Source organism: Myxocyprinus asiaticus, chromosome 3, assembly GCF_019703515.2.
Source record: "Myxocyprinus asiaticus isolate MX2 ecotype Aquarium Trade chromosome 3, UBuf_Myxa_2, whole genome shotgun sequence".
In the NCBI taxonomy this organism is placed as follows: domain Eukaryota; kingdom Metazoa; phylum Chordata; class Actinopteri; order Cypriniformes; family Catostomidae; genus Myxocyprinus; species Myxocyprinus asiaticus.
The window spans coordinates 56,436,001-56,462,297 of NC_059346.1; positions in this window are offsets into that span (position 1 = coordinate 56,436,001).

Here is a 26,297-nt window from a genome sequence, read left to right on the forward strand (position 1 = left end):
GGGCCTAGGGTAAGGGTTGGGGTAGGGTTAGGTTAGGGTTAGGCTTAAGGTTGGGAGTAAGGTTAACAGTGTTACTACAGATGTAGTTAATGCAGATAATTTAAATGTAAGTACAATGCAACAACTCGTATGTACTTAATAAGTACATTGTGTCGAATGCTTTGGTTGTTAAAGACACCTACAGTACATAATATAAAGTGGGTCCGAAATGTTAATGTTTAGTGTTCATGTGATATATGTTTTTCAATTGCCACGTCTTAAAACATTACATTTGGATATTAGACATTTATCAAAATAGATAGAAATACAATTAAAAGAGATTGGAATTGTCTAATTGGGGGTATTTTCTCAAATGACTGGCCATGAATCACCATTATTACTAATTATTGAGTCCTGCAGAGTGACTCAGAAAATCAATTTCTAAACAGACACTCTCTTGGGTATCCTTCAAAATGTTGCTAATCAGTTTGTTTAGAGGAGGCAGAATTTAACCTCTTACTATCAACTACATGTGGATTGTACAGTATATATTTGGGAACGTTCCATGTTATTATTTATTTTTATTTTTTTTTCTGTCCTGCATTGTGACACCTCTATGTAATACAATTTTTTTCAACATAAGCATAAATTGGGTCAAAGCTTTACTTTTTTGTGTGTTTATTCTTGTACATGAGTATCAAAATAGCAAAAGTGTGTCATAATAGCTTAAAGCTTGAAATGTCCTGCAGTGTGACAGCACAGACATGAAGTATGACATGCTAAACTTTGTAACATTCATGCAAAATTCTTGCCAAATAGTAAGCATTTTCACTTATAGGATATAAAAGCTTAATAAATATGCTTATACTTAATATATCATACAATTAAGCCTGCCTACCATTAAACCATACAGAACTGTAATAGGTTTTCAATGTTTGGCAACTCCTTCACATATGTGTTTACTTTACATTAAGATCCATTTTCACATGTTACTAATGTTGAAAACATTTTTTTAAGCAATAATAACATGAGGTAAAATGGCTCACTATTTGGCAGGTATTGCATGAAAGTCACCCTTTTGTGCATGTTGTTATAACTGCATATTTATAATGCACTTGTAAATTACTTATTAGCCATTAATGAACCCCTTTATAAACCCTTAACACAACATTAATGTTAAGTGTTACCCTAAACCCAAATCTAAACCTATTTTAACAGCACTTTTCAAATTATGGTATAATTATTATAAATCAAGTTTTTATGACCTCATAATAATTATACACTAATGAGCCAAAACATTATATCCACCTACCTAATATGCTGTTGGTCCTCCGAGTGCCACCAAAACAGCGCTGACCCACCGAGGCATGGACTCTACAAGACCCCTGAAAGTGTCCTGTGGTATCTAGCACCAAGACATTAGCAGCAAATCCTTCAAGTCCTGTAAGTTGTGAGGTGGAGCCATTGTGAATCGGACTTGTTGGTCCAACACATCCCACAGATGCTCAATCGGATTGAGATCTTGGGAATATGGAGGCCAGGGCAACACCTTGAACTCTTCAGCATGTTCCTCAAGCCATTCCCGAACAATGTGTGCAGTGTGGCAGGGCGCATTATCTTGCTGAAAGAGGCCACTGCCATCAGGGAATACCACTGCCATGAAGGGGTGTACCTGGTCTGCAACAATGTTTTGGTAGGTGGCATATGTTAAATTAACATCCTCATGAATGGCCGGACCCAGGGTTTCCCAGCAGAACATTGCCCAGAGAATCACACTCCCTCCACCGGCTTGTCATCTTCCATCAGTGCATCCTGGTGCCATCACTTCCCCATGTAAACGGCGCACACATTCACGGCTGTCCACATGATGTAAAGAAAACGGGACTTATCGGACCAGATGGCCTTCTTCCACTGCTTCAAGGCCCAATTCCAACGCTTGCGTGCCCATTGTAGGTGCTTTTGATGGTAGACAGGGGTCATCATGTGCACTCTGACCATAGTAGACCTTCTGTCTGTTCAGACCAGACGAGATAGCCTTTGTTGCCCTTGCACATCGATGAGCCTCAGGCGCCCAACACCCTGTTGCCGGTTTGTGGTTTGTCCATCTTCGGACCACTGTCAGTAGCTGACCGGGAGCCCCCCACAAGCCTTGCCATTTCAGAGGTACTCTGACCCAGTTGTCTGGCCATAACAATTTGGCTCTTGTCAAAGTCGCTCAAGTCTTTACTCCTGCCTATTTTTCCTACATTCAACACGTCTACCAAGGCATTGACATGTGGCCATGTTAGGAGATGATCAATGTTATTTGCTTCACCTGTGAGTGATCATAATCTTTTGGCTCATCTGTGTGTGTATATATATATATATATATATATATATATATATATATATATACAGTTGTGCTCAAAAGTTTGCATACCCAGGCAGAAATTGTGAAATTTTGGCATTGATTTTGAAAACATGACTGATCATGCAAAAAAACTGTCTTTTATTTAAGGATAGTGATCATATGACGCCATTTATCATCACATAGTTGTTTGGCTCCTTTTTAAATCATAATGATAACAGAAATCACCCAAATGGCCCTGACCAAAAGTTTACATACCCTTGAATGTTTGGCCTTGTTACAGACACACAAGGTGACACACACAGGTTTAAATGGAAATTAAAGGTTAATTCTCACACCTGTGGCTTTTTAAATTGCAATTAGTGCCTGTGTATAAATAGTTAATGAGTTTGTTAGCTCTCACGTGGATGCACTGAGCAGGCTAGATACTGAGCCACGGGGAGCAGAAAAGAACTGTCAAAAGACCTGCGTAACAAGGTAATGGAACTATATAAAGATGGAAAAGGATATAAAAAGATATCCAAAGTCTTGAAAATGCCAGTCAGTACTGTTCAATCACTTATCAATCGTACTTATCAGCGATCTCTTGATACCAAGCCAAGATCAAGTAGACCAAGAAAGATTTCAGCCACGACTGCCAGAAGAATTGTTCGGGATACAAAGAAAAACCCACAGGTAACCTCAGGAGAAATACAGGCTGCTCTGGAAAAAGACAGTGTGGTTGTTTCAAGGAGCACAATACGACAATATTTGAACAAAAATGAGCTGCATGGTCGAGTTGCCAGAAAGAAGCCATTACTGCGCCAATGCCACAAAAAAGCCTGGTTACAATATGCCTGACAACACCTTGACACGCCTCACAGCTTCTGGCCCACTGTAATTTGGAGTGACGAGACCAAAATAGAGCTTTATGGTCACCATAAACCATAAGCGCTATGTTTGGAGAGGGGTCAACAAGGCCTATAGTGAAAAGAATACCATCCCCACTGTGAAGCATGGTGGTGGCTCACTGATGTTTTGGGGGTGTGTGAGCTCTAAAGGCATGGGGAATCTTGTGAAAATTGATGGCAAGATGAATGCAGCATGTTATCAGAAAATACTGGCAGACAATTTGCATTCTTCTGCACGAAAGCTGCACATGAGACACTCTTGGACTTACCAGCATGACAATGACCCTAAGCACAAGGCCAAGTTGACCCTCCAGTGGTTACAGCAGAAAAAAGTGAAGGTTCTGGAGTGGCCATCACAGTCTTCTGACCTTAATATCATCGAGCCACTCTGGGTAGATCTCAAACGTGCGGTTCATGCAAGACGACCAAAGACTTTGCATGACCTGGAGGCATTTTGCCAAGACGAATGGACAGCTGTACCACCTGCAAGAATTTGGGGCCTCATAGACAACTATTACAAAAGACTGCACGCTGTCATTGATGCTAAAGGGGGCAATACACAGTATTAAGAACTAAGGGTATGCAGACTTTTGAACAGGGCTCATTTAATTTTTTTCATTGTTGCCATGTTTTGTTTTATGATTGTGCCATTCTGTTATAACCTACAGTTGATTGTGAATCCCATAAGAAATCACTCATGTTTTCTTTAAAAATGGTACATATATTACCAATTTTCCAAGGGTATGCAAACTTTTGAGCACAACTGTATATATATATATATATATATATATATATATATATATATATATATATATATATATATATATATATATTCTTCTCTTCCGCCTCAAGGTTCGACGTATTGTGCATTCTGAGATGCTATTCTGCTCACTACAATTTAAAAGAGTGGTTATCTGAGTTACCGTAGCCTTTCTGTCAGCTCGAATCAGTCTGGCCATTCTCTGTTGATCAACAAGGCGTTTCCATCCGTAGAACTGCCGCTCATTGTATGTTTTTTGTTTTTGGCACCATTCTGAGTTAACTCTAGAGACTGTTGTGCGTGAAAATCCCAGGAGATCAGCAGTTACAGAAATACTTAAACCAGCCCATCTGGCACCAACAATCATGCCACAATCACATTGTCCCCCCATTCTGATGGTTGATGTGAACATTAAATTAAGCTCCTGACCCGTATCTGAATGATTCTATGCATTGCACTGCTGCCACACAATTGGCTGATTAGATAATCGCATGATTAAGGTGTAAAGGTGTTCCTAATAAAGTTCTTATTAAGTGTATATCATCGCACTCATACCAATTAAAACACATTAAAAATGCTTATCATGTTCCACTGCACATTAAATCTCCAACTGTCTGCATTTATCTAGCATTAAATAAGGAGTGTGTGAAAAGCCAAAGTGCTTACAGATGTGGCTATCGACTACAGTTTGACTGCCATTGTGAAAACATACACACGTACGTGCAAAGAGCATGATGAATTATCTGAAGTCAAATTGATTAAAAACGGCATGTCAATAGACCATTGTGTCTTCATCGGGCCAGCACATTGTCCCCAGGCTGCTTGCTTCTGTTGATGTATACATCAGACGTCTATAAGTGACTTCTTTGTTTTGCTTTGTTTCGCAGATGTCTGGCCGATAATGGTTTTTTTGGGGGGTCTATGCTGTTCATCACATGCTAATATTGATCATGTCTAAATATGATTTTGAGGTCAGACGTGAAATGTTTTGGTAATGTCAGCCTAAGGCCCCATCGTTCGTGATGTGTTGGAAAATTATGCCCATTAGTATTGATGTGCAGTTAGGCAGGGCTTTATTAGTGCCCTAAATGACAGCACAGAGGACATAGGAGCAGCATATTACTGAATAAAATTCAGGCTTATTTTACAGACAGAAAGAGAGAGAGAGAGAGAGAGAGAGAGAGAGAGAGAGAGAGAGATACACACACACACACTGGTGGCCAAAAGTACAGATTTTGGAATAATGTACAGATTTTGCTCTTATGGAAAGAAATTGGTACTTTTATTCACCAAAGTGGCATTCAACTGATCACAATGTATAGTCAGGACATAAATAACGTGAAAAATTACTATTACAATAAAAAAAAAAAAAAAAAAAAAAAAATATATATATATATATATATATATATATATATATATATATATATATATATATAATTTCTCTGAATTCTGGGTTTTAAAGTTTAATTACATTTCATCATAAAAAAAACAATAATAATAATAAAAAAAACAAACAGTTTAATCAAATTTACTCATGGAATTTGTATCAAATGAAAACAGAACAATTACTTTTTTAACATACCATCACATTATTTGTATTAAATGAAAAGCATCTATACTAATCCTTACAGCACAATCCAAAGACCCAAATTGGATTTTGTTGTTTTTATTATATATATATATAATATAATGTAATGATTATTTATATATTATTATCATTATTACTACTACTACTACATTGAATTTTACATTTTACTACAATGAAGTAATATATTTCTGTCGCATTTTTTCAATTTCACCTGTCTAGTTAAATGGAGCTTTTATTTTAGCATTTTGGCAGAAAACTGGATGTTTTTGACGGCTTAATTTCTCACCTCTGGAAAAGCAGTTCGCTATATGTGCATATTAAACCGCAAAAGGCTATGGTTGTTTTATATAAATATAGCTGCAAGCAGCAATACCGGGGTCAAGCCAATTATCGGCAGCATGAGCAGCGAAAGAAGCATTGTGACACATTTTAAGTTAGAATTCTGATGAATGCTGTAGGAGTTAAAGATAAAAAAACAAACATCAATGGCCATGTTTCTCAAGATACACTACTGTTCTATTTGCGTGTACTAGTTGCACATTACAATATCTATCATCGGCAGAACAAAAGTGCTTGCTCTTTTGGCTATTAGTACATTGATAAAGAGTGTTTACGCAAGGTTGTGCAGAGGGTGTTAAGAAAAAATTGTCAGTTTTTACATCCATAGATTTATATGCAATACATTTATAGACATCTATGCTATGCTAAAATAATAATTTTGATTATTTCCATGACACTAAATTAATTGAAAACAATTTGTCTATTTGACTGAAATATTTCAAGCAAGCACATTTTGCCATTGTTTACTACAGGGCATCCAGAATTCACAATGTCCCCCCAGGGCAAGGTCCTAAAATATTTTCATTTTACTAAGCAAATGCAACAGCCTTAATTCCTCTTTGGTATTTTTTATAAATTTGGTACTTTCAAATTTGTTTGTGAAACAATTCTAAACAGCAAAAATCTATTTGCTACTATTTTCAGGCATGGTCTGCAAATAATCAGCAGATTTCAATTTCATATTGATTGGACAAATGTTATAGGATTAATACAAACAACAAAACGTTTACATAAAATAAAATCATGACCAACCATGGTATCATTGTTCTCTGCATGACCCACACAATCTAACAAGACCAATCTCACAAAAATGCAAACATACAGCCTCAAGTCCATTTTGGTGTGCTCGATGTCAAATTTGTTGATGATTGGCCAATGGCTGCCATGTTTCTCAATATATGCAACTGTCTTCATGATCAATGATGGCAACTCCCACAAAGACACTCAATGCAAAGACACTGCATGCAAATGTTGAAATTAATCGGACCAATGTTTCTATATTTAGAGCCACTTTCATATTGTTCCCAAATGGCCAAACCCCACAACTTTTTCTGTGTGTTCTCAGGTTGAGACCTTATATAAGTGTGTAAAGTTTGGTGAAAATATCTTATTTCACTTAAGAGTTATATCAACTTACGTAAAAACAGAGACCATTTTAAAAATTCATCAGCCTGTTTTTGGCATTTACGAGCAAAATTTTGCCATGTTCTCTTTTAACTTAAGAAATTTACTAATGACACTTCTTATTTTGGTGGTTTCGTTCCAATTGGACGAACGGCTTTGAAGCAATTCGCTAAAGTAGTCTCTATTTTTGAAGTGGCAACAGGCCATAAGGTGAACCACAGCAAATATGGTATCGTTGCACTCGGCAAGTCCTCCTGAATTTAACAAGACCAGTCCTGTGAAAATAGACCAATGCCACTAAAAGTTATAAGCTCAAAAATTTACAACAAAAAAAATTAAATTCCACCACTAGGTGGCACCGGACCCAAACTTTTCAGACACCTTCAGGGCATGGTCCTGATGAGACATACAAAGCTTCGTAATGACACGCCAATGCGTTCATAAAATACAGCATTTTGTGACAAAATTCAAAATGGCTGATGCCCAAAATGGCCGACATGGGAAAATTGGGTATCGGTTGGTTGACTTGGAATGTTTCACTGAATCTAAAGAGACCAGTTTTATAATTGTTGGCCAAAGCGTTCAAGAGTTATAAACCAAAATATCAGTTTTTGCTATCTCCTGACAAATAGGGGGCAGTGTGGTGAAACGCTGCAGGTGACCTCAAGGCATGATGGCGATGACACATACCAAGTTTTGTCACAATCCGTCAAAGTGTTGTGGAGATACAGCATGAAGACCATTTTGGCATGCTTGCAGTCAACTTCGTGAAGCCTGTTGTCCATTTCTCAGGAACAGTTTAAAACATAGAGAAAAAAAAGTGATAACTTTTGTGTAGCTCTGTCTCATGATCGCTTTAAAAATTGTAGGAGTAGTGAAAAAACGTGTTTCCTTAAAATTCAAAATGGCAGAAAATCTAATCAGATGGAAATCGAAACCAAGGTATGCATTCGACTTGCCGTGAGCTCAGGAATCAGGGGAGGAAACATTTTGTCTCTAGGACTTACAGTTATTAACGTAAACATCAGTGAAATTTTGAGGGTTTTGAGGGCACTAAAGGGTTTGAGTTACAGACTCCAAATTTGCTGTGGTATCAGTTCAGACTGTCCTCTAGAGCTCAATTTCATAACTTTCCTGTGAACAGTTCTATGGGCTGCCATAGACTCCCATGGCAGAAAAAAAAAGAATCATAAGAATCCCTTTCATGGCTTGACCCCTAAATATATAGTTTGCATGTGCTACACCCTTCACAGTGAATAAAGAGATCTGCTCTTTGTCATTAATATACACATATCACACATGATGTTAATGATGTGGTTAGTGTGTAAGCAATGTTCCCTTACGACTCAGTATACTTGACATTGCGTAGCTACGTCTTCCTTCAAGACAGCAATCATCTCTTGTCTAGAAACCCTCTACCTTCACCGTCAATATACATGAGTCAGCAGGCGGAATCTTCTCGGGAAAACTTTCCGCTCCCCTGCAGTGTTCTGGCGAACATCACACCGCCTCGCCGCTTGATGCTTCGCTGGTGAACGGGCCTCAGCATCCTGATTCCCCGCAGCGCATCGGCAGGGTTTGTGTATCCTTACAAAGCAATTGTATATTGTATATACTGTGTGATATAAATATATATTAATTTATATTTTTATATATCTAAAAGAGTCACTTACGTGTTCGCGTCTTTTTAAAGATGTCATTCTGTAAGTGTTCCTTGTGCGAGAGGCACATCCCGCCGTTAGATCAGCATGAGAGCTGCATTTACTGTCTGGGCCATGCCAGACAGTAAACAATCAATCAATCAATCAAATCAATCAATCAATCAATCAAACAATCCGTCATGTTGTCTGAGCGAACCAGAACATGACAGCTCGCTATTTCTGACTGAAAAGCCTTTAATTCTAGAATTACACCTGTCCAGGTGCCGAAAGTCACGACACCTCACTGGTAAAATGCAGAAGCTGTCCATGGTGCTGAAGCAGCTATACAGAGGCGGGATATAGTGATGTGCATGCGCCCTTGGCGCATCTTCGGACGAAACAGTGGAAGACAGAACACCGTTGAAAGAGGGTGGTTGGTGTGCAAATTGGATTATATAACCATGTTCGGTCGTTTTTTGCACCCATTCTGAAATAACAGTTAGAGCTCGCCACGCATCCGCATAATGGGACAGAGAGCAATTTGGTTTGCTCACTGTATGAAATAATGCGTTGCTCACTATAGGGAAGCGGTTGCGCATAATGTGTGTGCTTTGAAGAGGAAAAAGAGGCTCTTTATTGAGAATGTGTGAGCATCTCGTGCATTTGCAACGAATGCTGTATTCTTTTTTTTTTTTGTTGCACTTATTGCATTTTTTATTGCATTTATTTGAGTGCAAGACACAGAAACAACATTTTGAACAATATTGTGAACAACAATAGTCCTTTCCCAACAAACAGTAGTGGGAAGATGAGGAACAGTGTTTTGTGTCTCCAATCGAGGCTTTTTTTTGGAGCAGACCCAGAGGGAACTGCGGGCTCTGCTTTCTGCTTCAAAGGGTTGTGCCCGTCAGGAGTGCTTTTGCTACACGTGCTGATATGCAGGTGCCGGTGAGGCAGCAGGTATGGGGCTTTTAGTCGGGCGCTGGCTTGAAACAGAGCAAGGGTCAACCGGCTGTGATATACTCCGTTTGGGCATAAAGTGTCTCATAGCCTGTGACTGCTGCTGAGTCGCGACGTAACGCTCAGCACACTTATTCACAGAGCCACCAAAGAGGCCGGGTGGAGACACTGGAGCATCCAACAGTGTGGCTTTTTCCTTATCACTCATTTCTGTGAGGGTCAGCCATATAGGTCGATCCAGAACTGCCAGGTTGCCCATGGACTTACCGATGGCCTGCGCAATGACTTTCGTGGCATGCAGCGCTAACTCTGTAGTGGTGCGGAGCTCTTTGAATGTCTCTGGATCGAAGCCGTGCTCGTCCATTTGCCTGAGGAGCTTGGCTTCAAATACCTGGAGCACCGCCATTGCGTGGTGTGCTGATCCAGCTTGTCCTGCCGCTGAGTGTGCTTTTCCTGCCAGTGCGGATATTTGTCGACACGGTTTGGAAGGATGTATGGGGTGTGATTTCCATGGCCTGTTACTCGCTGGGCAGAGGTGTGCCGCTATCACCTCCTCCACAAGGGATAATTAGGCATAACCGTTTTCTTCCCCGTGATCCACATTAAAGAGGATGGCTTCACTGCATGAGCGTGCCACAGAGGCGCATGCGCCAGGACTTGGATAGTTCGTTATGAACTTTGGGGAAGAATGGGGCAGATTTGCGGGACACTGCCATTTGACAGCGTCCGGACTGCTGGAACCATACATCGAGGCGAGACTGTTCAGGTTCCTCTGGGGGAGACCACTCAAAGTGAAGCTCTTCGACCGCCCTTGTAAGGACGCGGAGCATCTCCCTGTCAGTGGCGGGTGCACGTTCCTAGTCCTAGGCAGCATCATCCTCTGACCACTCACCTGATGCAGCGAGAGACATGACATCATCGTTATTATCCCCAGCGTCAGAACTGCTGCACGAGATGAGGCCGCCCGCTCTTTCAGAAGGCCGGAGCTCGTCTCGCACATAGCGTATCGGAAAACATGCAGTTCGGAGAGATTGAGGGGCTCGCGAGGCATGTGCCACCACAAGGACCACCTCAAAGTCATCCTGCTTGACCTCACGGCCCCTCCGTGCCTCCTCGTGTGAATCTTCGGGTATCACAGAAGAGGCGGGTGGGAGGGCGCATGAGGCTGAATCGTCCCTCAGAACGAGGGTGATTCACGAGCAAAGCATCTTGAGACTCATGCCCTCACAGTGAGGACAATCTGTCTCCATGAGAGCTGTCTCTGCGTGGGCGTGGCCCAGACAGTAAACGCAGCTCTCATGCTGATCTGATGGCGGGATGTGCCTCTCGCACAAGGAACACTTACGGAACGACATCTTTAATAAGACGCGAACACGTAAGTGACTCTTTTAGATATATAAAAATATAAATTAATATATATTTATTTCACACAGTATACAAAACACAATATACAGTTGCTTTGTAAGGATACACAAACCCTGCCGAAGCGCTGCAGGGAATCAGGATGCTGAGGCCCATTCACCAGCGAAGCGTCAAGCGGCGAGGCGGTGTGATGTTCGCCGGAACACTGCAGGGGAGCGGAAAGTTTTCCCTAGAAGATTCTGCCCACTGACTCATGTATATCGACGGTGAAGGTAGAGGGCTTCTAGACAAGAGATGATCGCTGTCTTGAAGAAGTTCCCCATATGCGTAGCTACGCAAAGTCAAGTGTACTGAGTCTCAGGGAACCGAGGTTACGTACGTAGCCGAGGCAGCTTCTCACATTCACTACTGTTGAAGCGCACAGCTCATGCAGATCGTATAGGCTATTTTTTTAATTAAACCTCAGTCTTTTGTGGTTTAATCATCACACTAGAACATATCACAATTTTAATTTGATTAATTGTGCATTTATGCATTAATTTAATCAAAAATATATCAAATTCCATGACATTCTGGTTTCAGAGTTGATTCTGTTTTTATGATTGGATTCCACGATTCTGTCCGTGTTTTCCGCAAAGCAGAAATTATAGGGCCCTACTTACTGGCCCAAGTCAAAAGCGCCAAATCCCATGTCTCTGTCACAATATTCTCTATTCACTAGTGTTGTCATGATACCAAATTTCAGTAATCGGTAACAGTACCAGTACAATATCACAATTCTCGATACCAATTTCAATACCACAGCAAAAATAGATATTATGCTATTGAACACACTGCTTAAGCATATTTATTTATCCATGTAAATTAAATATCAATGTAAATAATAAATTAGAACTTCAAGTGTTTCTCAATTAAACATTGCTTCATAAGTCATTAGTCAAGTATATTGTAAACTAAGAGCAGTAATGAAAACAAATTGTGGTTTTATTTTCAATATAGCAGTGGGTGTTTTTTTTTCTTTACAATATTGTTGTAAGATTTATATGAATGCAGAATATACAGCCACTGCAAGTTCTAATGCTCAGGGCCCATAGTCACAAAAAAATCTTAAGGCTAATAGTAGCTCCTAACGTGGAAATTTAGAGGAACAGTTCAAAGAATTTATTAACAGTAATAATGAGCTGGGTTGAGGAATATAGAAAATCACGACACTGGCTGTAGCAGCGGGAAGCGATCACCAATGGTGTGCACATCATAGTCGCACAAGGGGCAATCCATGAAGAGTGTATTCGTAGGATTAGTGTGTGCATTGTGGAAGTAAGGAACAGATACATAGAATCCTCCGTTGAAGCTTAGTGAGATGCAGAACAACGCCCTGCAGAGAAGAGCGAACTTAACTCCCGACACACAGGCAGTGACGAGGTAACCTCCATGGAAGACCAGCTGAAATGCAGCAATACTGGAAAGCAACCACACACCCGACACGCAGGCAACCAACAGTACACGAGACAGGACCAACTAGGCAGAGAAAGTGAGGTTAGTACTCAACATCAAACAACAATCTAGCAAAGATACAGAGAACAACAATGGGCTTAAGAAGGGAGTGAATAAGGGGAGAACGGGTGTTGCACGGCACTCTAATCAGTGGCATGATCAGCATTCCCCCGGGAACAATCAGTGTTCCCATAGAAATGCCAATCATTCATGCTGGCCACGCCTGCGAGACATGAGGGAGAGAAAATGTCAAAACATACAAAACAAACCGACAAACTCACCGGAGCCATGACAGTGTTACTCCTAATTTTAGGACTCATAACATTTTCATCCAAGGGTAATTCATGAAGCATTTTAATGCTAAAAGTAGCTCCTAAACCCACGACAGCTTAGAAGTCATCCTGAGGAATTTTAACTCCCTAAGAGTGACTCACAAATGATCCGAAGCATGGCTGCTCTCATCAATCCACATTAAAAAAAAATATATATATGAATATTATTATGACATTGACCATTTAAAAAGGTATCGCCTGAATCACAACTGAGTTGATGTATTTTAATAATATATTATTAATATTAAATTATTGACAATGGCTTTTAAAACAGGCATCGTCTGAATCACAACTGAGTCGATGTATTTTAATTATATAATATTCTAGTTTTATAAATATTATAATGTTAACATTGGCCTTTAAAATGGTATTGCCTGAATCGCGAGGGTGTTTTCTTTATTGTAAACTTATATGCAGTTACATCTCCCACAAACCGAAACAACCCATATACACTAAAGATAATGGTTTTGACAACGCTGCTCTTCCTGGCTACAGGCAAAAGGAAACTGTGTAGTGCAGATGAATTGGGAATTTCTGTTATGCATTAGCAGAATCATCAATCAAACTCTATATGCCCTCTCGTTACCGCACATCATCCGACAATTCATACTATTCTCTCCAGTGGATGCTGCAGAGAAAAAAGGGGGCATTCACGGCCATCATGGGGCGACCCGGTGTAGTTGATTTTGTAGACGGGATGCACACTTGTGTTTCATTGCAACAACACAGATTGAAGAAGTGATCGTCAAGCGGAAAAAAAAAAATACATCCACCAATTCATAGCGTGTTTTCTCCTGTGGATGTCTGCTTGCTGCAGAGAAAAAAGGGGGCATTCACAGCCATCGAAGGGCTACCTTTAGGGGAGGCACACTTGTGTTTCATTGCACCAACACAAGATGAAGAAGTGTTGATCAACTGAAAAAAAAATCCATCCATACATAAATATATATAATTGACTGTCTTCCCTGACAAATAGCAGTTCCCTGTCTACCAATCACTGTGGCGATTTAAAAGAGTGCGCTCATAAAATGTGATGTCACCCATAGCAACTGGGTCAACTCATGCTACTCTCTGCAATCCACACACAACTTACCACGCGCTCCATTGAGAGCGAGAACCACTAATCGCGACCACAAGGAGGTTACCCCATGTGACTCTACCCTCCCTAGCAACCAGGCCAATTTGGTTGCTTAGGAGACCTGGATTGAGTCACTCAGTACACCCTGGATTCGAACTCGCGACTCCAGGGGTGGTAGTCAGTGTTAATACTCGCTGAGCTACCCAGACCCCCAACCCTGGTATTGTTAAATCTTTTTTAGTTTAGTATCGGCTTGGTATCGAAATACCAGTACTTTTGACATCGCTATAGTTAATATACACAGCAGAATAATACGGTTGTCAGTCCTGTTTGAAGTGATGAAAGGGTTGTGTTCATGCACAGTTCGAATTACATTTACTATCATTATCTGTCACTACTGTATATGGTTACAGGAATTACTCAAGTGTTTCATGAAAGAAGAAGACTGACTGCTGTTACCGTCTGTGATTTGAGAAATTTGAGAGTCACACCCTTTAGTACATGTGGATGTCTATCCAAATACAATGATTTTGTGAACATACAAGTTAAATTAAATATATAGCAAGTTGCCTGAATAAAAACACATATAAAATAATAATTTAATAAAAATACAAATACGAGGTAGCTCAATCGCTCCCTTGAGTACAGAGATTTGTTACCATCAAAGTAACGCATGAGCGCACGTTAAGTATGTTCAACAAGGTCGCACGTTGGCCAAGCACTTGCATTTGCACACTTGTGTAAATTAGGTTTCTTGCCTTAGCAAGCATCACTAATTTTTGTCTCATATTATCTGGCCTTGAGAGTAATCTTTTATACTTAGGGCAGAACTCTTACTTGGTTTTATTGGAATGGTAATTTTTCAACAGCCTTATTCTGATTGAGAAGGTCAAATTTTTACCAATTCCCAGTGTGAAGCAGAGCACATGAGATTGATGGCTGGCATCCAAGAGAGAGAGAAAAAAAGAAGAAGCTTGGGAGTGTGTAAGCTGTGGGTGTCTTTACAACTTTTGGTCGATAACATAGTGTTGTCTTTTTCACTTGTCTCCATCTCTCTTTTCTTCTGTCTCTCTGTTGTTCCGTGCCTTGCTCTCACCCGAGTGGTGTAGGAGCTATAAATTAAAGTGTGGAATTACCGCTAACTGTTGGAATAAATTAGTGCTTTTGCATCTGTAAACACAGTCTGACTAACTAATTACTGCACACTCCCACACAGAGAGAGACCGAGAGAGAGACCGAGAGAGAGAGAGAAAGAGAGAGAGAAAATGCATCAAATATCATGCATGAAAAGAGTGTAAATTATTTTGGGTGTGTGTTTATTAAAATATGTGCATGAAGGCTATACAGTTTATTTTATTTAGGGCTGTGGATTTAACACGTTATTTCAGTGCGGTTAATAATCTAAAAAATAACAATTCAAGCTTGAAGTCTCACATATATGTGTTTGCAAGTCCCATTCAACAAGGGGCAGTCAGTGCAGCTCGAGCTGTAGAGGCAACAAACCACACTTACCAACAGCAGACAGCACAAGATGAGAAAGGTTTCTTGCATTCAAACACAGCTGGACAGAGCACAACTCCGGATGCAGGGGCTGTGTTTTTCTAAGTTTCAAACTCTGTTTAACTTGACACAGCATCCTAAAAACGCTGTTTATAATGTGGAGCAATCAAAGTGAGATCCTCCAAAAACATTCATCTTATGCATGTGTACATACTTGTAGATGCATCCTTAGAAAAGCCTTATAATAAGTCTACCTTGGACAGATTGACAAATTCAGTTGCAAAATGGATTGCTGTGGACTGTTGGCCAATAATAGGCTTATGTTCAGTAATGTGGAAATAAACAATAGAACAATTTCTAAAGCCACTTCTTGTATTGCTAAATCAATGCTTTACTTGTCTGCCACAATAATGTAATGTATTTTAATTATTTGAATTATTAAATGTATTATATACTGTATATTGTTTAGAATTATTTAAATATAACAAAGCTATTTCATCATTATATCTTGAATTATTTTTACTTGGGGGGCCTTTCTCTGCAAATATTGATATATGTGAATGCGATTAATTGCAATTAAATAATCGGCATATTATGTAATTAATTTAAAAAAAAATTATTGATTGACAGTGTCAGGACTCCGGTTTGATTCTGATTTTCCTATCGCCTATCCTGTCCTGATCATTTCTCCTTTGTGTTTCTTTGTTTTTGTTTTCTGTTACCTCGCGGCGATCACAATGTTCCAGCTGATTGCAGTTCATTATCATCGCGATCGCTCGCACCTCCTCTCCCTCATGATTTTCTCCCCTATTTATCCTCTCTCTGTCTGTCGTCCATGGGCGTAGGTTTGGTTTGAAAGTTGGTAGGGACATGGAGTATGATTTTCAAAATGTTGGTATTAAACACACACACACACACACACACACACACACACACACACACACACACACAAAAAGTCGTTCATATTCAAAGGTGTTTTGCTCAATAAGGCACTTACTGACCAAAGCAGAATCCTCCATTCATTTAGCCGTTTGCAAGCCCAGTACATTTTTTTTTTTTTTTTTTTTTACTTAGACTGGAAACATTTGCACACGTAGAGTATGCTTGTTTAAATCTATAGCTACAGTGCTTGTATGGAAATCTGCCCGTGTTATCTCCAGAAAATGGTTTTAAAAAAATCTTTATGCTATAATCACAAACATTAGAGCATCGTGAACAGTGCTGAGAAAAGTTCCAGATTTAACTTGACAAAGCCTTTTATATGTAGCTTCAGAAGTGGTACAGTTGCAATCAAAATTATTCAACCCCCCCCCCAAGACAGTAAGGATTTACAAAGGTAAGCTTTTCTGATGACCCAGAAATTGATCAACTTTACATCTATATTAGTTGAGTGACACATTCAAAGTCATAGTATGAATATATAACCTAATATTTGTAAATAGTAGGATTTTTTTTTAAATACAGCCATGCATAATTATTCAACCCATATTGCATGTAGCTGTTCCTTAAATATGTAAGGCTACACAAGTAATTGTTTTAAAACAAAATTAAGTCATCAATCTGCAATGGCACTTATTTAAGTTTTAAAATTTAAGTTTAGCGTTGTTAGCAAAAAATGTATTTCTATGCAAAAAATGCAATTAAAAATAAGCTTAAAAATAAGCTGTCTCAAAAGCTAATAGAGGAGATTATTTCATTACACAAGAAAGGTCATGGCTAAAAGTACATTTCCAAGGCACTTCAATTTTCAATAGACAAAGTTGGCAGCACCATTCATACATTTCTTAAAGATGGTACAACAGCAACCTTCTTGGGCTGTGGAAGAAAGCAAAACTTCACCAAGGAAAATGCTGACTTGAATATTCAAGAAGTAATAGGAAAGAAGTAGGAAAGACCTGTGGAGTCCTGGAAGAAGGTTTTATAGACATATGACACTGAACTCAATATGAGTTTTAGACCCATGGGTCAGCAGTATGTCTGGAGTAAGATGACAAGGTGATGACAAGAACGACACCATCCCCACAGTCAAGCATGGAGGTGGGTCAGTCCTGTTATGGGGGTGTTTTGCAGCTGCAGGAAATGACTATCCTGACTATGTGACTGACACCATGGGTTCTTTCAGGTATCAGGCCATTTTGGCATGAAAAATATGATGCCTTCAGTGTATAAATTGAAGCTTGGTGATCACTGGACTTTCCAGCAAGACAATAACACCAAGGATACATCCAAGTTGTCCAAAATCTGGTTCAGGGATAGGTCGTGGAATGTCCTTAAATGGCCCTTTCAGTCCATCATTAAAATCCCATTGCAAACCTTTGTTGGGATTTCAAGGAAGCAGTGGCAGCACAGAAACCAAAGAATGTCAATGAGCTGGAAGCTTTTGCTCATGAGAAATGTGTAAAAATTCTAATAGAGAGGTGTCCGAAGCCTGAGAACACTTACCTGAAACCTTTATTTGCTGTTATTAAGGATAAAGGATGCTCTACAAATGATTGACTTTGGGGGTTGAATATTTTTGACATGACATTTGTGGAGAGAATTAGTTATTTTTTATTTTAAAATGTGGGTAAACTGAACTCTTTGTTCTCAAAATCACTCAAATGTGTAAAAAAACGTACTTTGTTTTCTGAGGTTTTAGTTGTGTGTGTGTGTGGGGGGGGGGGGGGGTTGAATAATTTTGATTGCAACTGTAGGTCAATAATTTACACATGAATAATTACACTAAGAAACTTTGATAGTTGTTAAAATTCAAATAAAAACATAGTATAAAGTTGAAGTATATTCTATGTGGTAAAATTGCTCAAATGTTGGTCGGGACATTTCCGATTTTCTGAAAGTTGGCAGGGACATGTCTACCATCCCTACCTAAATCTACTTCTATGCTGTCGTCCTTTGCCAGATTGTCTTGTGCTGTTGCCTTGTAAACTCTAGCTCTCAAGGCTTGTCTGTTTTGCTTGTTACCTCATGTGTTCTGCCCGGTTTGGTCAGCCCCTCCCACGCCGATTGGCTGACCGCTCCTATCTCGCCCTGTGGTCCTCTGCTTGGTTCTCGACATCCTGCCTGATCTCCCGTCTCTGAGCTCACCTAGCCCTCTGCCTTGGTTTGCCTTTTGGACTATTTCCCTGGACCTTTGTTGCTTGTTTTTTTTTAAAAAAAAAATATATTTTTTAAATCCTTCCTTTCAGTTCCGCTTCTGGGTCCCTTATTACACGTGTCTGACAGACAGCCCTAATTTTAATATTTTGAAATGACTTTAAAGGTTTTTTTTTTTTTTTTTTATCAAGAGGAACTATTAATTCAAGCAGCCATTACAGCTGAGTAGATTTAAAATGTTTAATGTAAGAAGTAAAATACAGTAAAAATCATTTCCACACTGGTTTTCACTAAAATAACACAAAAATGTAACATTTTCATTTATATGCACCTATATAACAATACATAATATTAATATACAGCAATATTTACCCATACAGAATTTTATTAAAATATGTTAAAATATGAAAAATGCCACTCAGAGACTTTTGAACATCATAAATATTTTTGAGTGGTGACAAACAAATCGTGAAATTAGAGTACTGAATCAATTCACTGAAATGGACTGTTTAAACTGATTCATGGAATCTAAGTTGAAATCAGAGATGCAATTGAAACATCTCTGTCTTGTCACTCTAATACTTGCAAGTCATGAGACAAGCAGGGATCGAAACATTTGTCAAAATCCTCATGAATAGATACGATAGATTTATCGCCCAGCCCTACAGGATATACATGTTTTATAAACTGAATTCTTGAATCCTAAGGACATTGTGTACACTAAGAGACACATATTTGAAGTTTAAACCGTAACTTAATTTTGCTCATGGTGTCGGAAGTTACTGATTCCATATCTATGGCCTGAAATCAAGAGCAAAAATTAAGTTGGGAAACTAGTCAATAGTTATTCAGCAGTCAGTTAGGGACACGCACTCGATTGTTTCTGGAAAGGTATTAAATTGTCCTTTTTTGGGTAAGACAATAACGGTACATTATATAGGCACACACATTACACATTAATTGCACTAAGTTTTGGCGTTTTTGTCCAGCGAAAACTGAGCTTTTCAAAAACAACTTTTGAATGAAGAGTGGTTTGAAAACGCTGTTTTCAAATTTAGCAGGATTAATGTGGAAGTAGCCTTAAACTGGATGAATTTCATTGCATTAGATAAAATATCAAACCAAGTGACATATGCAAACTAACAGACCTTTTCTCCGAACTAATCTTACCTACTTTTTTTTTTTGAGCATTTCTTTATTTGCATTTGACTTTTCAAGGTGTCTTTTGTCATGGTGATTTTTAATGGATGTTTAAAGTCAGTTCCCATCAAGTTCACAAAGGTGTCCTAGCAGAGTAACCACAGGTGTAGTTCACCACATTAACTATGTTCCACTAACGTTTCACAAATTCACCAAACATTGCTAACCTGTGCACATTCATGTGAGTGCACGAGAGCACCCGCTTGCGAGATGGGGCATTCAAGCAAGAAACTTCTTTTTTGTTGATACAACAGGACCTCCAGAGATATTCACAACAGAGAACTCAACACAGCTGCACACAAACCAAAGAACCAAACTATTAAACATGTCTGAAAAGTTTGAAGTCAAAGATGACATGCATTTCTATGCCCAGCCTTATTTGTTTGAACCGGAGTACTTTTGTTGTAATTTGTTTGCTTCTATTCTCTAATTGGTGGATCTTTCTCTTCAGGATCATGGATACTGTTCTTCACCAGGTTTTCGACATTTAAACAAAAAAAAATTTTAAGTTTAAAAAACATGGACTGATGGTTTCAACAGAAGCATGTACCATCAATTAACAACCTCGAAGCTCACAGTATATCTATCTTTAAAGATTTATAAATTATCAGTAAAAAATACATTTCTCTTTGGAGAAAATTAATGGGGTTTTCATTTCTGGAACCAGACTGTTGTGCTCTATAGTGGTCTTTTGAAAAGTAAGTTTCACGTAGATAGAGGAAGACTGGGAGGTGCCTAGGATGGTAAACATAATATCGCAAGATGAGCATTTGCTACAACCCAGGCTAGGGTTAAAAGTGGGGGTAGAGGCAGGATTGCTGTGGGACTACATACACATACACAGTACGGGGGTTATCATCTAGCTATCACCTGAAGATTGAGTGAGGGAGGCCAGGCTTTGTAAGCATCAGTTTCCAACTGTCATGGCCTTTACCTTACTCTCTCTCCTCTCACATTCATTAGCAAGTGTGAACATGCCCAAAGCTATATGCTAACAAGACAGAGGCTCAGGAGGTCCACACACTCACATTTTCAGATGTCCAGGAGTTGTGAAAACACTTTTGAGGCATCATCGCATATCTGTCAGGATAAACATTCAATCCAACACCATGTTTTGCCCACAAAAAGGGCATACACTTTAATATAACTGTGCTGTGAGGTTCTGTATAAAGTCACTTCATTTGATAAAAAGAATACAGTTTCATGTTGAAAATTAATTGTTATACTTTCATTTGATTAAAGTTTTAATTTATTTATTTATTTAAACACAATTTTGATGATAAAATTGAAGTAAACTGCTGATATAGAGTTCAGAAAGAAAAAAACAGGTATCGGACTTGGTATCGGCGAGTACTAAAAAAAAAAGTATCGGTACTCGTACTCATTCTCAAAAAAATTGTATCGGAACATCTCTAATTGTAAGCAAGCTGGATGTCTTGTGCATTTTCCAAATGCAACTGAAAAACAGCATTGTGCGATATTGTTGCTGGCTAAGTTATACATTAACATTGTGTTCTGAAAAGAACACCAACATGCTAATCATAATTTGTGCAGTATATAGTATGCAGTGCTGGGTAGTAATGGATTACATATAATCTGTTATATAATCAGATTACAAAAATCAAGTACTTGTAATTGGATTAAATTACATTTTAAAATACTCAATCACATTACAGTTACTTTTTTATGGATAACATGATTATATATTAATCAGGCAAAGGCAGAAATTTGTTCATAATTTACTGATCCTCTAATTTTTCTTCTTTTTAAATATTTAAAAATTTTCATTCTAAATCAGCCAAGAGCTGATATATGTTCAGTAAATCTTGTTTTTCCGGCAATAGCTTTAGTGCGGAAAGCTAGTTTTAGTTTCACAAATTGCTTTTTTACTCGTCTTCAAAAATGTACACGAATGCGCTTTTGCTTTTGTAACAACTTTTGAGACTTTTTTTCCCCCCGAGTATTTGAAATTGATTTACAAATTGGTCTGATCTGTTACCACACATGGATGCCGTTTGTAATGCAAAAATTGCCATAGTAAGAACATTTTAAGTGCCTTTTTTTCATTTAGAAACAGACAGACAGTGATTAAAACACACATAAATATCAATATTTTGATCTATTAAGTATGTTTTCTTTTATGCATTTATGGAAAATTATGTAAAAATGGTACAAGCATATCCACTTATTGCATGTGGAATCAAATAAAAAAGAATTAGGTCATAAGTAATCCAAAAGTAATCTAAAACCAATCTAATTAGATTATTTTAAAAATATAATCCAAGAGATTGTTACTGACTACAATTTTAGTCATGTAATTTGTAATCAATACCAGATTACAATACAGAAGTAATCTACCCAGCACGGATAGTACGTATATTGTACACAGTATAATTTTATTTGTAAAATACAGAGATGACCTACTACGTACATAAATTATTATTATTATTATTAGAACTTTATTAATCCCTGCGGGGCAATTAATATAGGGCTACAGAAGTGCTTCACACAACAACACAATAACTGAACAAGAATACAGCATACCAGATCACACACTGATAATAAATATTAAAGATAAATAAATAAATACATAAAAATACAATAATAATGATAAGAAACTTTGATATCACCTGTTACATAGTCAAATAGCCACAGGCACAAAGGTAAATTTATATCGATTTGTAAGGCACCTTACACCACGCAGACGCCTCCCAAGGGGCAAAAGCTCGAACTGAGAGTGCAAGGGATGTGTTTCATCTCCCATGATGCAATAAGCCCTTCTTATCACCTGTTGCTCATAAAGTACAGTTAAACCACGTAAAGGTACACCAGTAAAAAAGGGGTTAATTCACTAAGAATGAATTGTGCCTGGTAAAAGTGACGTTATTTGCACGCGCTGTCTGCACTAGTTTAGCGCCCAATTCACTAAAGGAATTATGTAGATCAGGCAACACCGTAAACGCTGCCACAAAATCGCTGCTAAACACAATTTGCACATGCAGTTCTGATCTTGTGGGCCAATTCTTCTAACCCATATAGCAGAGGATGCAGCAGACCACCATGATCTGACACACTGTGCCGCAACTGTAGAGAACTAACCCTAACTACAGTGATCCAGACACTTGAATCATCTCTTTAACATGCCGAAAGTGTACTCGACTATACTGCACATCTGGATTTATGCAGGTTATAATGCTACATAATTTTAGCAATATTTTATGAATTACTGCTGCCATGATCAATAGAAAATGTACACAAACATCTTATTTAAAGGTGCACTCAGTAATTTTTTCCTAATTAAAAAAGTTAAATTCCTAAAGACATGAATTGTAATTTTGCAAAATATTTAAGAAATCATGAGCACTCACATTAAAATGAAGACTCCAGTCATAAGAGCAACCTTATAAAAGCTGTTTATTCTACATGGAGAGGGTCTGCACATGGGGGCAGCCATGTTAAAATCACATGAACAGCTGAATACTACTTGCTTAATCTCAGTAACCGTCCTGTTATTGGAGACTTTCACTCATTGATTAAAGTAATCATGACTGACTGTGAATACCAAATTTCTACAATGGCAACTGAAAACTATTGATTTTAAATTATGCTGCATCCAAGCTGCGTAATTCCAAGATGACACAAATACAATTTACTGAGTGCACCTTTTAATAAAATTCATTTTACCGCCTCCTTTCATCTGGTGGTAATAGCGTGATGTAAATTGCACCGATTAAAAATAAAGACTGTTATACAGACTGTAAAAACGTACAGTCTGTATAATGGGTTGTACTATCAAAAAGTTTCTACATCACATTTATCACAGTCTGTTTTCTGGAGGTTTTTGACAAAAGAAAGTCAGCTGAATTTCTTTTGTCATGTCCCTCCCAGCCTCATTTTCATTCATGAAAAATTAAATATGGCAACTACCCATACTATGGTCCATGCTGCTAGAGTCACTGACAAATACTACTTAAAAAATAAAATAAAAATAGTAGGCAGTGAACAGTAAATACCACTGCAAAAAATTATGTGCTGGATTTACTTAAAAATACAGTGCATCATTTTTGCAAGCCACTTTTTAAGCGTGTTCAACTTTTTTGAAAAATGCCCACATTTTTGAGTTTCTCCATTGCAAATACTATGCCAAACAAAGTTTTCATGTTGAGAGTCTAGGTTTACCCTAATTTTACTATTAATTTTTAGCTCATTCAGAGTTATTATTGTGAGTGCTTAAAATGTTTACTTTCTGAGTTATTGGATTTAGTTTATAAGCTTAGCCCCAAGCTCCACTCTTAACCACAGTGCTAACCCCGAAAACTCCAAAACTCATCATAACAGATCATTAAATGCTAACAAGTCTCTCGCTTTATTCATCTTGCACAAAAACACATAAAATAACATTTACTCTCTTTATTGAGTCTCATGCAAAACATTCTGGTAACTAGAAATCCCCTGCCCAGTTCAAGGTAATGACAAAAAAAATAAAATAAAAAAATAAAATAAAAATAAATAAATAAATAAATAAAAAACGTTTAAGTGGATTTCACTCAATGAAAAGGAAATTGTTGCTATAGCATTTTTTTTAAATTGTTTTTTTTTTTATTTATTTATTTTTTTTTTTTTAGTGTACATAAGTTGGTTTTACTAAACTTCAGACTACTGCTGACTTCACTCAAATTATTTGTTGAGGTTCATTATTTTGAATACAGCATAAACTGAATATCTCGTGTCGCAACTATGGCTTAAAATTAAGTAGTTAAGATAAAAAATGTTTTGAAGTTTTTGTTTTTACTACTAAATAATTTTTATTTCAGGATTTTTTTTTATTATTATTTTTATTTTTTTTTTTTTACTGTTCAGTAACCAGTATGCTTGAATTACTAACATTAGCCTAACTCTTTCCTGTTCCACCATAAAACATTTATAAGCTAATATCTGCATTAACTGATTGGGTGAGAGAAACAACATTAGAGTTTATTTAACCAATTACTGCACACTCCTTCAATGACAGGGTTGTGATTGGCCAGAGCAATATTGACCCTTGTGTTCAAGCTAGCCGTCAAAACAATCTCAGCACATCTGTTTGGTAGGTCAGTCCCTGGACAGAATCCAAACTCATTAATATCTTTCTCGTAGTAGTCTCAGCGTCAGACGGCATGCCCAAAGACCACTTATAGCCCGTTCACTAACTGTCTGATGCATATTTCACACAAATTCAACACACTGTGCGTACTATGAGCATTCCGACTGACCTGAGAAACATTTTACATAAGAATATTTCACCAATCATGACATGTGTCCCATATCTGTCGCCAGTTTAAAATCAGAACTAGCGATGCTGGATTGGTGAATGAATTATTCCTTTGAGTCGGGTCTTTTCAATGAATTGGCCAAACGGGTTTCCAAAAGGGTCTGAATCGATTCGTGATGTGCTTTTTGCATCCGCTTGCGCTGGCAATTGTTTTACTATGTAAACATGCAGTCAATGGATGTCGCTGACTACTGCGGCATGTTTTGCTGTGTTTTGAGCATCTCTCTCAGGAGTGCTGCATATTTTAGACACGGTGACTGAAACTGTTAAAAATGTTTCTCAAGATCTGCGATCTTCTCAGGTGTACCGTTGTACTGCGTCTTGCTCTTTTAATGCAAGAATGCATTTGGTCTTATGGGTCTCTACGTCTTTTAGAAATGATTTAGGCAAAATTTACATGAATGCTACACATACTCAAGAAAATAAAAAAAAAATGCTTCTTTCAAAATAACCAACATTTAATTGTCTCACAGGGAAGCATACCCCAGACCCCTCCTAGACAACAAGGGTACACTTTTACTTGGAAAGGGTTCTATGCGTACCTTAAGATAGAATCCTGCAGGCACCCTTGACAATATTGACTGTTTAATGACAATACAATGCAATAAACATACAATACTTGGATAGGTTTCGATCTAAATTTTTGTAGGTGAATATAAGGTTTTTGCCATGCATGTGTTATTCTGTCTCTGTGGCATTGTTCATATCTAATTGTCTTGAACATGCTTTAACAACCTTATTAATTATGGAATATTGCCTTTGCACACTCCAGTCTGGTTGTTTTATTCTGCTTGGTTACAGGAAAAGCGATACAGCCGTTTTATTAGTAAGTGGAGGTTTGACCCTGTAACACACTATGCCTAATTTCTTGCTGACTATAAACTCTCTCTCTCTGTGTGCTTGATTAGTCCCTCAATAATTAACACAAGCCTCTTGCACGTCTACTCTCAGCAGCTCTTATGAGTACCCTTGAAAGAGATGCATATCAAGAAAGAATGAAGATTGAGAGTAATACATAGATAACAGGAGGGGGCATTAGGTGAGTAATAGAGGTTTAGGCACTCCTTGCTGCTTGCAAATGGACAGATAATATTTCCCACATTATAAAAATCCCATTATGCATTTGTGGTAATGGAGTCATACTTCAATAGATAAATGCACCTACATCCAGAGTTATTATTGGAAGAATTTCACAAGCTGTTTTATCTTTCCTGGTCTTTTATTTAATATCGAATTCAAAGCCATGGCAGCCTCACAGATTTTTTCACAGATTTTTCAAAAACTTCTGGTCATAAAAAT